The following is a 13262-nucleotide window of genomic DNA, read 5'->3' on the forward strand; positions in this document are numbered from 1 at the left end:
GAGAGGAAAGGGGCGGTTGGGGCGGGGCGGCGTCCGGCTCCGGGAGAGCTGGGGGAGGAGCGCGGCGGCTACGGCGGCGGCTCTAGAAGAGGAGGAGGAGGCGGCGGAGGAGCTCCTTTCCTCTTCTCAGACCCGGGAGCGTCCCGGACGCAGAGCCGGAACTGGGGGACACGGCGACTGCTGGGGCCTGGGGTAGGTGAGGGTGAGGGTGCTGGGTGGAGGAGTTGGTGGGGGATGAAGCGGGGCACAGAGGTGCAGAGAGCGGGCTTGAGGGAAGGCACAGGGGGAGGGGGCAGTTGGTGGGGGTTGGGGTACCGAGAGGAGGGGGACGTGAACCCTTTGGAACCTGGAGTGCCCAGATGGTGAAAGGTTTCTGTGGTCAGTGGGGCGGGCCGAAGCACACGGGTCCGAGTTGGGGGGTTTCCGGAGGCATAGGCCAGGGAAACAATGGAGTGAGGGGGGACTCTGATGTGAGCGTGTGTGGGGTACTGGATTTTAAGAACCAACGAGAGATCGAAAGGAATGAAAGAATGGATCATTTGGTATGAGAAGTACGATGAACTGGGAATTCAACGGGGATGCGTAAGGTCATCTGCGTGGGTGTCCGACGTATTTAGGATTTGGGGGCAAAGTAGGATTTAAAAATAAGAGATAGGGGGGCATTCTTGGAATGGGGGAGCGGGAAACGGAACGGAAAATAAAGCAAAGTGGGGCAGAGACATAAAATATATGTGGTTTGGGCTTGAATTAAAGCAGAAGGATAAATCCAGTTAGAGAGTATAAGTTAGGTGGACTGGAGTGGCATTTTTCTCCTAATTCATCCAGGATGACTGGGTTCTTTTAGAAGGTGGATCTTTCTTTGGCATGTCCCTCTGCCAACGAGTACAAGCCGTTCTTTTAATAATTGGTTATCATTTATAGTTCATTTCATTGATAAAGCATGCTTGTAATATTTATTTTCCCTCTCTATGTAATTTACCTGCGGTTAATGAAGCAGGAGAGGACAGATCACTAAAAATAGGCATCTTGCTTTGAGTTTGGTCATTGATATTGCAGAGTTTAGGGTGTTTGGTCATTGATAATGCAGAAGTTAGAGTGTTTGGAGGAGAACCAAGAGTTTGTTTTCATTTAGACTAAAAGGTGATGAGCAGACTTGATAAAATCTAAGTTATCTGTACTTTGTTAGAATTACAGTTTCTCACTGAGAAATGAGCATGTACCATCTGCTACTGGTTTTATGCTTGTGGGGGAGAGTTTGGGTTCTGCCTCAAGAAATTCTTGATGCTGATTTCAAATTATCAGGCTGCCTTGTACCTTCCAGTTTGAATTAAGGTGATTTGAAAATATTGTGGGAAAGTATATTTGGGGTTATGATCTTTGCATTTCCTTGATACTTGGATTTCCAGACCAAATTTTGAATGGTACTAGGTACAAGATTGCTGATTTTGAAATTGTAGTTACCATTATGTGTTCATAAATAGTACACATTAAGCTTTTTATTTGGGGGAGAATTAACGTTTTGCTGACTCATCTAAGATTTCTGCGAAGTTTTCGGTTTACATTTCTCAGCTAGGTCTTGGATAGTGGCATTATACTGTTTTATAAAAGTCCAAAAATAATGATCTAAATGTCACTTTTCTTCTGTTATAAAAACTGAACAAAGCAAGAAGTGAGTGCAGTTTCCTCATTAGTGATAATGAGGCTCTTTATTGACCTCTTACGGTAGGCTAGGCAAGGTGCTAAGATTGTTTTGTGTGTATTATCTCATTTAATTTAATCCTCACTATCATTTCCTATTTTATAAATTAAGAGATTAAATAACTTACTAAGGTCACAAAACTAGGAGTAAATAAAGCTGAATTCAGACCCAGCTGTTTGATGCCTTCTTTAAATCTTTCCTGTTGTTCTGCCTGCTTTCTCCTCCTGATCTTGGTTGAAGTACAAGCAGCATGAATTGGTTGAAACCTGGGTTTGATACAGTGATTTAGGCAAAGATTGGGTTGATGGGCTACATCTGTAGAGTTCATGGAAGGTTTATTGCCCCTGTGATTCAACAAATCTTTGGGGGCCCAGATAATAGGCAAAAACATCTTCTTGCTAAGGGTTTGTCCTGTGAGCACACTTAATTTTCTGTTCAGTCTGGTGTACTGCTGAAGTACTGTGCATACGTGGCACTCTTCCTTGTAGAAGTCAAGACAGCCAGTTGTGGAGCCAAAACCAATTAACTCTGGAAAACAGTCGAAAACTGCTGAGTGCTCAAGTGCCCTCCAAGCACCTGTTGAGTCCACAGTTGGTACTGGCATTATGTCTAAATATAGACGGGATCCTCTTAGAAACCAGGAGTAAAACAACTAGAACCGAGAGAAACAGCTGGGGCCTGAGGGAGGAGCCAGAGCTTAATGGCCACAACATCAGCATAGCCTGTGGAGGCTGATCCAGGAGCAGCAAAAGCTACAGATACTAGTGAATTGCAGGAGGGGAGGGAATTTTGTTGTTGTTGAGCATTTAGGTATTCTAGGGACTGAACTCACTGTGTTTTATATATATTACTTTATTAGATCTTCAAACAATCCTTATAAGGTAGTTGTAAGCATTTTTCTCGTATTTCAGATGAGGCTTAGAAAGGTTAAGTAACTTCATAATGGTGGTGAAAGAAGTTTGTATTTTTATTATTATTATTATTGTATTGCTGCTTGCACTTTCCACTGTAGAGCCACCATATTAAAACTGGGAACTTAACGTCACTCTTTAGGATCCACTGTGCTTCTTTGTTAGAAGTTAAACTGATTATTTCAGTCTTGCTGCTTACATTGGAGCCTGGAAGGTAAAGCTTATATTTTTCTGATTTAATTGTTGGGAAGGGGAGCCCATTCATTATTTAGCAAACAACCTCCTACAGAATATAATTCACCTTCTAATATATCTTCTCATTCATATATACCAATATATGATATTGATATATATATCTGTAACAACATGAAAATGGCATGTCCATCCCTCCTATTCTGAGGTCTGGACATTCAGGCAAGTCATCTAGGCTCTGGAGGATGACAGTGAAGCATGCTTGTTGCAGACTCTTACCACTTTTCTTGATATGTTTTTGCCACAAAGGTTTGACCATCATTCTTGCTTGGTTACTTAAAAAAAAGTTGTGGTAAAATACACATAACATAAAATTTGCCATTTAAACCATTTTTTAAGTCTACACTTCAGTGGCATTGAGTACATTCATATTGCTGTGTAACCATCACCACCGTCCAACTCCAGAACATTTTTATATTCCCAAACTGAAACTGCTGTTAAACAATAACTCCCCATTCCTCTTTTCCCCCAGCCCCTGGCAACCACTATTCCACTTTCCATCTCTAGGAATACTATAATTCTAGGCACCTTACATAAGTGGAATCATATAGTATTTGTCCATTTGTCTCTGGCTTATTTCACTTAGCACAGTGTCTTCAAGGTTCATCAGTGTTTTAGCCTGTGTCAGAATTTAATTCCTTTTTAGGACTGAGTAATATTCCATTGTAAGCATATACCACATTTTATTTATCCATTTATCTGTAAATGGACACAGGTTGTTTCCACCTTTGGCTATTGTGAATAATGCTGCTGTGAACATTGGTATACAAATATATGTTTGATATCTGTTCATATGGTAATCCTATGTTTAATTTTTTGTGGAAGTTTGGTGACTTTTAAACGGTGGTTGTAGTGTGTTCACCTGAAGGTAGTACTTGACCTTATGTTCGAGAGCTGCTGTTTCCTCTGCTGACTTTCTGCACAGTTTGCCGGACACTTGCACTGGAAATGATTCAAAAGGAAATGATTTATCCAGTGTTCATGGCTCTCTCTTAGCTTCTGTCTAATTATATTTATGTGTCAAGACATCTGGCAAGCACATGAAAATACATTTCAACTTAGCAATAAAAGTACTTTTGAAAATCATGTAGACGGTTCAGTTGATGAAGAAAGTGGGAGTTTCTGTTCTAAAGTATGAAATGTATCCAATGTGGAAGGAACCATTTGTTATATACAGATCTTTCCAGTCATACCTATAAATGTGGATGATCATTTTAAGAATGTTATTTGTATGTATATTTGAAAAATGTGTCAATAGTGTAGAGTATCTTCAGTTCACTTTGCTGCCTTTGATTGAAATTTAGGGTGCTTTTTTTCATTTTAAAATGTTTTACATGTTTGAGCTGTTGGTTATTGCTTACCAACAGAAGGGATATATTGCTTATATCCCTTCTTTATTCATTGAAAAAAGTTTGAGTGCCTACTATATACTTTAAATATTTCAAGAAGGTAGCTGTAATACAGGAAGTACTGTTTGAGTCCATTTTTTTCTCCTTCCCTGTATATATTTGAGAGAGAGAGAGTTGTCACATAGTACCAGATGTAATAGATTGAAATATCTGCAGGCTGACAGTGAACTGTCTCTTAGGATGGGTCTAACCTCCAATTTCAGTTTTTCTAATTGTCGCAGGAGGTTAATTACACCTGCACCTTGCTCCTTGAGTTACTGGGTTACAAAGGGACTTCAGGCTCACATGCCGTTTTCTGGGAGCCTCATAGGAGTCTTAGTGAGCTCACACTTACCTTGGAGGCGGTCTGTTGGTTCTGAAATATTTTTCCAGAAGATTTAAAGTTTATATACACTTTAGGTTGCTGATATTAAGGATTGGCCAGAAGCCAGCATTTACTCTCTATGTTCAAATCCACCATAGCGGCTGGTTGTGGTGGGTTCCTGAAATATACATCCATCTTCTACACAGATTCTGCAGCAGCAGCCCCAGACCCTTAAAATATTCTGTAGGGTCTGAGAACATAACCATCAGCTTAAAGGCAGCTTCTGCAGTCATTGTCCTATGACTAATTTGTGGTTAGGGTTACACAGGGATTCTTACTAGTTCAGACCTTAAATGACAACCTTGGATTGTTGGTAAGGATTTTTATATTACTTAATTAACAAGATGACATGATTACTAGTTGTGGAGTGTGTGTGTGTGTGTGTGTGTGTGTGTGTGTGTCGGTGTTCATTTTTAGAGTTGGCTAAAGGGTGTTGGGACTGAGAAGTAGGTTTGTGATGAGGCCATTATATGATTATAGATGGGTCATGTTAGTAAGTGAAGATATCTTTTGTACCTGAAGATGCTGCCAGTGAGGTTACTTCCTGTTGACGTGTATAGAACTGCAAAGACCTGTTTGTAAAACCTACAGTCTTCCCTCTCTTGAGTACATGTGATCTGTCCAGTAGTAAATGATCTGCTGCTGTTTGAAGGCTACCATCAGTAGTAGAGCAATACTTTTCTTTAAATTATCTACTTAGTCTCTGATTACAACATGTCAGTGTGGTCAGCCCACTGCTGGCTCTTCCTGGCTATCTTCTACTGTTACATTGATTCAGAATGTACGGTAGTGTGTGGTGGAAGTGACTCTTCTGCTCACTTTGGTTATCCTCTTATATCTTTGTAGTAAATTGCCATCATAGCCTACCTTCATATGCTGCACAAGCGCTCAGGACAAGGATCTCATCATTAGAAGCTCCGTCACATTTGATGAGAACAGTGAAACTCGTTTATAACTATGATGAATGACAGGAAATAAAGGTGTTGCAGGACCTGAATAGTAGGTGGCACAGAACCACCACAGACTAAGGCAGCCATTTAACTCAGATGCAAACTTGATGTTTTGTTACATCTTACTAGTCAGGACACACTAGGTTTCTTGAGATGGTTATCTAATTCCTTGTTAAGTTGACAGTACTTTAAACAAAGCTTAGTTGGGTAATCTTTTTCACCTCTGTCTCGATTCAAATGTTGTATTTTATGGAGGTCTTTTTTTTTTTTTTTGGCTGTGCTGTGAGGCTTGCAGGATCTTAGTTCCCCAGTCAGGGATTGAACTCGGGCTCCAGCAGTGAAAATGCTGAGTCCTAACCACTGGACCGCCAGGGAATTCCCTGGAGGTCTTTTAAAAGTTATTTGAGGGCTTCCCTGGTGGCGCAGTGGTTAAGAATCCGCCTGCCAATCGAGGGGACACGGGTTCGAGCCCTGGTCTGGGAAGATCCCACATGCCTCAGAGCAACTAAGCCCGTGCGCCACAACTACTGGGCCTGCGCTCTAGAGCCCGTGCTCTGCAACAAGAGAAGGCACCACAATGAGAAGCCCCCACACCGCAATGAAGAGTAGCCTCTGCTCACCGCAACGAAAACCCAACGCAGACAAAAATAAAATATAAATAAATAAGTTTATTAAAAGAAAAAAAAAGTTCCACCTTCTGGAGGGTGAAGTCTCAGAATTTGGACACAGGTTTAAACCTCCACAGTAAATATTTTAGGGCAATATTTTGAGTCTATGCAAATATACTGTTTCTCTTAAAAGCTCACCTGTTAATTAGCATTCATCAGATCCTGCCTGCAGCAGTTATTACTATGGTATCCTAATTGTTATTTTCTGTTTCTCTCATTACTTCTACATTTATTAATTAGAATTTTTTTGTAAAGAGACTTGTACTTTGTCCCCCATTTATTTATTTAATAATTTATTTACACATTATGGGCTCATGGATATTTATTATTCTTTGGATTATAACACTGTTTACTTTGCTGCTCACTAAATTACTTTAAAAAAAATACCAATTTGCAGTCCTGCCAGTAGTTGTAGGTAACGAACTTATACACTTAAAACATTTGCTATTATCTGATGAATTAAAAGTGTTTCGTGGGCTTCCCTGGTGGCGCAGTGGTTGAGAGTCCGCCTGCCGATGCAGGGGACACGGGTTCGTGCCCCGATCCGGGAAGATCCCACATGCCGCGGAGCGGCTAGGCCCGTGAGCCATGGCCGCTGAGCCTGCGCGTCCGGAGCCTGTGCTCCGCAACGGGAGAGGCCACAACAGTGAGAGGCCCGCGTACCAAAAAAAAAAAAAAAAAAAGTGTTTTGTTTTTCTTGATTAAACATGAGGTTGAGTGTGTTGTGTATGTTTATTGACTATATTTCTTTGTAAAATATCTTTTTATGTACTTTGCCCATTTTTAAATTTTTTTTTTTTTTTTATAGAAGTTTTTTATAGTCTGGGTGTTAATCTTCTGTTAAATATGCTTTTTTCCCTTTAGGAAGGAAATTTCTCCATGTCTCATTTTTAAATTATAAGAGCAATATGCTTATTGTAAAACATGTATAAGGTGAAAAGTGAAAGTCTCCTCACCCTCTCTTCAGTCTCATTCCCCATACATAGCATAGTACTGTTCTTGCCCCACAGGCTAACAGTTTGGTAACTTTCCTTCCAGAACTTTTTCTGTATAGTTGCGGAAACATATATGTATGTGTTGTGTGTATGTACACATATATGTATGTGTATGTGTTGTGTGTGCAAGTGTGTATATATATATAAAAGCATACAGTTTTGATAAAAATTAGATCATAGAATATTAGTTCTTCAATTCTGCTTTTATCGTAGATTTAACAAATCATAGAATCCTAATATGTTGTAAATGTATGTTTCAGTGTCTTTCTGTCACTAGATTATAAGCTCCTTTGTATAGAGACTATGATTCTTCCCCCATTAAGGTATTCTTCTTCTATGTAAATGGCACCGCCATCCAACCATTTGCTCATGCCAGGAACAGTTCATTTCTTTAACAAAGTATCAATATTACTGAGTGCCTACTATTTTTCTGATCTGCAGGAGTGAACTAAGCATAAAAATCCTTGCCTGCGCGCAGTTATACTCTAGTAGGGGAAGGCAGATGTTAAGCAGAGGAGTAAAATGTTTAGTATTTCAGTTGGTGATAACTGGTATTGAAAAGAAAAAACTCAAAACAAAAAACAGGAAAGGAGACAGAGACAATGTGTGAACATGTGACTGTGTGACTGTGTGTGTGTGTGTGTGTGTGTGTGTGAGAGAGAGAGAGAGAGAGAGAGAGAGAGAGAGAGCGCGAGAGCACGGGAAAGACAGAGACTGAAAGGCGGTAAGGGAAAGTCTTGTTGAGAAAATAATATTTGAGCAAAGACTTGAAAGTCATCTTTGATCCCTTTCTCGTCCCCATACCTCGCATCAGATCCATCTCCAATTCTTGTTGATTTCATCTTCAAAATGTATCTCAAACCCACCATCAAGTAGGTGGATTGCTTTGGCAGTAGGAGTTTGTGAAAGTTTTCTTCCGTTTTAATATTCTCAGTGAGTAAGGAATCAAAATACTCAGCTGAGAGTGAGGGTGGGGAGGAGGTGATGGAGGTTTGGAGAGTGGAGAAGGTGTGAACTTGATTGGGAGAGTGTAAGAGTGGCTGCAGCAGGGAAATGCTGTATGATTGCCAGGTGGCATTAAGGATCCCTCCAGGTTTGTGGACATGAATTTAAAGTGAGATTAGTCAACATGTTTTTTTCCTCCAGCCACATTCAGCTGCAGGGGTGTATGTTTGGAGTGGATTTAACCAGAGAAAGGTTTTACTCAGATCGTAGAACAAAACATGAGAGGGTCAAGGCAATGGAGAATATGTGTAAGAGAGTGATTGTGATAATACACTGTGGAATTTAAACCAGGTCAGGAGGGAAGGGAGGACGTGAAGTTGCCAAGAGATGGTGAAAAGTTGGTATAATCAGTTAATTGAATGTTGTGGTGGGATCAAAAGATGTTGGAATCTGAGTAGGTGAGAGACGGAGCATGGTTATGGAGGCATCATTGTGGGCTGTGTAGGTGAAGGACAAGATCATTGGAAGCAAGGAATTCAAAGAAGTGAGATAGGAATTCAAGGAGATGAGTGTTAGAAAGATTATCTATGTGAAATTGAAATCACTGAGAGGACAGGAACAGTGTTGTGGAGAGTCACAATGTAGGGTTTTCCAGAGAGAAAGAATCCGTAGGGGGACTTCCCTGGTGACGCAGTGGTTAAGAATCCACCTACCAGGACAAGAATAAAGACGCAGATGTAGAGAATGGACTTGAGGACACAGGGAGGGGGAAGGGATAGCTGGGACGAAGTGAGAGAGTGGCATGGACATATATACACTACTAAATGTAAAATAAATAGTTAGTGGAAGCAGCTGCATAGCACAGGGAGATCAGCTTGGGGCTTTGTGACCACCTAGAGGGGTGGGATAGGGAGCATGGGAGGGAGATGCAAGAGGGAGTGGATATATATATATATATATACACACACACACATATAGCTGATTCACTTTGTTATACAGCAGAAAGTAACACAACATTGTAAAGTAATTATACTCTAGTAATGATGTTAAAAAAATAAAAACGAATCCGCCTGCCGATGCAGGAGACACAGGTTCGAACCCTGGTCCAGAAGATCCCACATGCCATGGGGCAGCTCAGCCCATGCGTGACAACTACTGAGCCTGTGCTCTAGAGCCCATGAGCCACAACTACTGAGCCTGTGTGCCACAACTACTGAAGCCCGTGTGCCTAGAGACTGTGCTATGCAACAAGAGAAGCCACCTCAATGAGAAGCGCCGTGCGCAGCAACGAAGACCTGACACAGCCAAAAATAAATAGATAAATTTATTTAAAAAAAAGAATCAATAAGGTACATCTGTATCTGTATCTATATCTATCTGGAGTAAGGTTTATTATAAGAATTGGCTCATGCAATTATGGGGGCTGAGAATCTGGGGGCTGTAAGCTGGAGACCTAGCAAAGCCAGCAGTGTAAATTCCGGTCTGAGTCTGAAGGCCTGGGACCCAGGAACACTGATGGTTTAAGTCCAAGTCCAAAAGCGGAAGACCGATAGCTCAGCTCAAGCAGTCAGACAGAGAGAGAGAGAGAGAGAGAGAGAGAGAGAGAGAGAGAATGAGAATGAATTCTCCCTTCCTCTGCCTCTTTCTTTTTATTTTATTTGGTACCTCAGTGGATTGGATGATCACCTGCTTTACTCAGTCTGCTGATTCAAATGTTAGTTTCATTTGAAAACACCCCCTCAGATATATCCGGATATGATGTTTAGCCAAATATCTGGGCACCCCGTGATCCAGTCAAGTTGACACATAAAATTAACCATCACAGCCTGGTAATGGGTAATAGAGTTTTCACATGATATTCAAAGTAGAGGTTTTTTAGGGAAGACAGAAGGAGACTAATTTGGAGCATCAGTGAGGAGCAAGGAGGGCACTTCCCACCCCCAGGTCCAGTGGTATGAGGGGTATGGGAAAAATAACTTTCACTACTTGAGGGCTGCAAGGGAAGTATGGCCTCAGAGGGGAACCAGGTTTCAATTAGGATAAGAAGTTGAAGAGTCCAGAGTAGAGGTTGGAAATGTTGGGCACAAGTGGAAGGGTTTCAGAATTTGGAGAGAGGTGTGTGACACATGGGGACAGAGCAGGGAGTGTGTAGGACTAACTGTGTGGGGATTAGAACATGGGAGATGAGAGGTCTGGAAGTCTGGGGTTTCTTTTGATGGACAATATAAAGATAAAGAACATTAAAAGGTTAGGCCTGGTAGATAGCACGCAGATAGATACTGGAGGTGAGGGTGTGAGTGTTAGGAGGGAGGGAAGGGCAAGGAGTCCTGAATCCTGGTGAAGGATGTTCTTTTAAATTTTTAATTAAAAAAATTTAATTTAAAATAAAAATTGTGTGTATTTAAGATGTACAACATGATATTTTGATATACACGGTATATCACAGCAAAGTGATTACTATAGTCAAGCTAATTAACATATTTTCTCACATAGCTAACATTTTTTTGTGTGATGGGAGTACCTGAAATCTACTCTCTTAACAAATGTCCAGTATCCAATACAGTATTACTAACTGTAATCACTATGCTGTATGTTAGATCTCTAGACTTATTCATCCTACATAATTACAGCTTTGTACCCTTTCACCATCTCCCCGTTTCCCCCACCTCCCTGCCTCTCATAACCACCATTCTACTCTCTGCTTCTAAGTATTTGACTTTTTGAAAAGGATTCCAGATATAATGAGATCCTGCAGATTTTTTCTTTCTGTGTCTGGCTTATTTCACTTAGCATAATGTCCTCCAGGTTCATCCATGTTGTTGCAAATGGCAGGATCTCAGGAAGGTCATTTTTCTTCCAAGTACTTGGACCCTCTTAAATATCTCTCCATGGGGGAGAGGACTGTTTCACTGCAGGAGTAATGGGTACTCTTCTGATGAATGCTGTTGGCTCTCTCTTGATGACTGCATATTAATGATTTTTGCTTTAAGTCTTATTGTCTAAAATTAATATTAATTAATGAATAATACTAATATTTCTTTTGATTACTATTTGTATAGCATATCTTTTAATTTTCCTTTAAATTTTCTACCTTTCTGGCTCACTTTGCTTTAAATGTATCTTGGTAATCTGTGAATAGTTGGGTTAAAAAAAAACCAGTGTGACAACATTGTAAATCAACTCTACTCCAATAAAAAATTTTTAAAAATCATACAATAAAAAAAATCAGTCTGATAGTCTGTCTTTTGATAAGTTTAGTCTTTTCATATTTAATGTGATTCCTGATACTTCTAGACTTATTTCTGCCATTTTAGTTTATACCTTATTTTTTTTAAACCATGCTGCTTATTTGCTCTCATGTATATATATACATATATATATATATATATATATATATATTCTTTTTTTCTTTTACTGATTTTCAAGTTGAACATTTTATGTTTATGTATTTTTCTTTTTAGGAGTTAACCCTTACATTTTTAACATGCATACCTATTGAACTCTAAAATTAGTATCTCTGCCTTCCTGAACAATACAGGAAACTTAGAATGCTTTAAATCCCATTCCTTCTCTCCACTCCAGTCTTGTTTTTTTTTAATATAAATTTATTTTATTTATTTTATTTTTGTCTGCATTGGGTCTTCGTTGCTGCAAGTGGGCTTCCTCTAGTTGCAGCGAGCAGGGGCTACACTTCGTTGCGGTGAGCGGGCTTCTCATTGTGGTGGCTTCTCTTGTTGCGGGGCACAGACTCTAGGCGCTTGGGCTTCAGTAGTTGTGGCATGCGGGCTCAATAGTTGTGGCTCATGGGGGTCTAGAGCGAGGCTCAGTAGTTGTGGTGCACGGGCCTGGTTTATCCACGGTATGTGGGCTCTTCCTGGACGAGGCCTCGAACCCGTGTCCCCTGCATTGGCAAGCGGATTCTTAACCACTGCACCACCAGGGAAGTCCTGGATCTTTACAACTTTTGCTGATGTTATGTGTGTTGTACTATTTTATGGGTTTGTTTTTTAATGGATGAGGGGACTATTTTATTTATTTATTTTGAATTTTTGTATTTTATTTTTTTATACAGCAGGTTCTTATTAGTTATCCATTTTATACATATTACTGTATACATGTCAATCCCAATCTCCCAATTCATCACACCACCTCCCCCACCACTTTCCCTGTTTTATGTTTTAATTTGCATTCTCTCCATTGTTAGTAAGTTTGAGCATATTTTAATTTGTTTATTGTCATTTACTTTTTCTCTGTTGTAAATTATTTGTTCATTTCTATGGCTTATTTTCCTATTGAGTTGTTTGTTTTTTTAAATACCTATTTATTTTACTTATTTATTTTCCTTACTTTTTGTCTGCATCAGGTCTTAGTTGTGGCACATGGGGTCTTCATTGAGGCATGCGGGTTCTTTTGTTACGGCGTGCTGTCTCTTCATTGCGGCGCTCGGGCTTCGATCTCTAGTTGTGGCATGTGGGTTTTCTCTCTCTAGTTGTGGTGCGAGGGCTCCAGGGCGCGTGGGCTCTGTGGTGGAGGCGCTCGAGATCAGTAGTTGTGACGCACAGGCTTAGTTGCCCTGCAGCATGTGGGAGTTTAGTTCCCTGGCCAAGGATCGAACCCACGTCCCCTGCAGTGGAAGGTGGATTCTTTACCACTAGACCACCAGGGAAGTCTCGGTTTTGTTTTAAATTGAGTTATAGGTATTAGTAACACATGTGGATACTAATCCTGTGTCAGTATGCATTGCAGTTATTCTCCTAATCTGTGGCTCTTCCTGCCTTGTTTTTTTTTAATAAAACAACTTCATTGAGGTGTAATTGACGTAGAATAAACTACATGTGTTTAAAGTGGACAGTTTGATAAGTTTTGACATATACCTGTGAAACTGTCCATTACCCCCCAAAAGTTTCCTTGTTTCCTCTGTTATGCCCTTTCTCCCCTACTTCCCTCTCCCCTCCCCCAGGCAATCATTAATCTGCTTTCTGTCACTCGATTGGTTTGCATTTTCTGTTTCATATAAATGGAATCATACTGCGTATACTGATTGTTTGTGTATGGGGGTCTGGCTTCTT

The 13262-nt window shown here is 40.4% G+C and overlaps 1 protein-coding gene across 4 annotated transcripts in view; it reads left to right on the forward strand.

The window, feature by feature from the left end:
- The window catches only part of SPATS2 (spermatogenesis associated serine rich 2), a 151121-nt gene that overhangs the window by 17344 nt on the left and 120515 nt on the right, over positions 1-13262 (forward strand). The window contains exon 1 of one of the 4 annotated variants that reach the window (XM_082850568.1): positions 20-192. The exons of the other annotated variants lie outside the window; for them this stretch is intronic. The gene's annotated coding sequence lies outside the window, so the exon portion shown is untranslated. Of the gene's footprint in view, positions 1-19; positions 193-13262 lie in introns of those variants that run through there. 4 annotated transcript variants of the gene reach the window in all.

This window comes from Leucopleurus acutus, assembly GCF_964270905.1.
Source record: "Leucopleurus acutus genome assembly, chromosome: 11".
NCBI classification, from domain to species: Eukaryota; Metazoa; Chordata; class Mammalia; order Artiodactyla; family Delphinidae; genus Leucopleurus; species Leucopleurus acutus.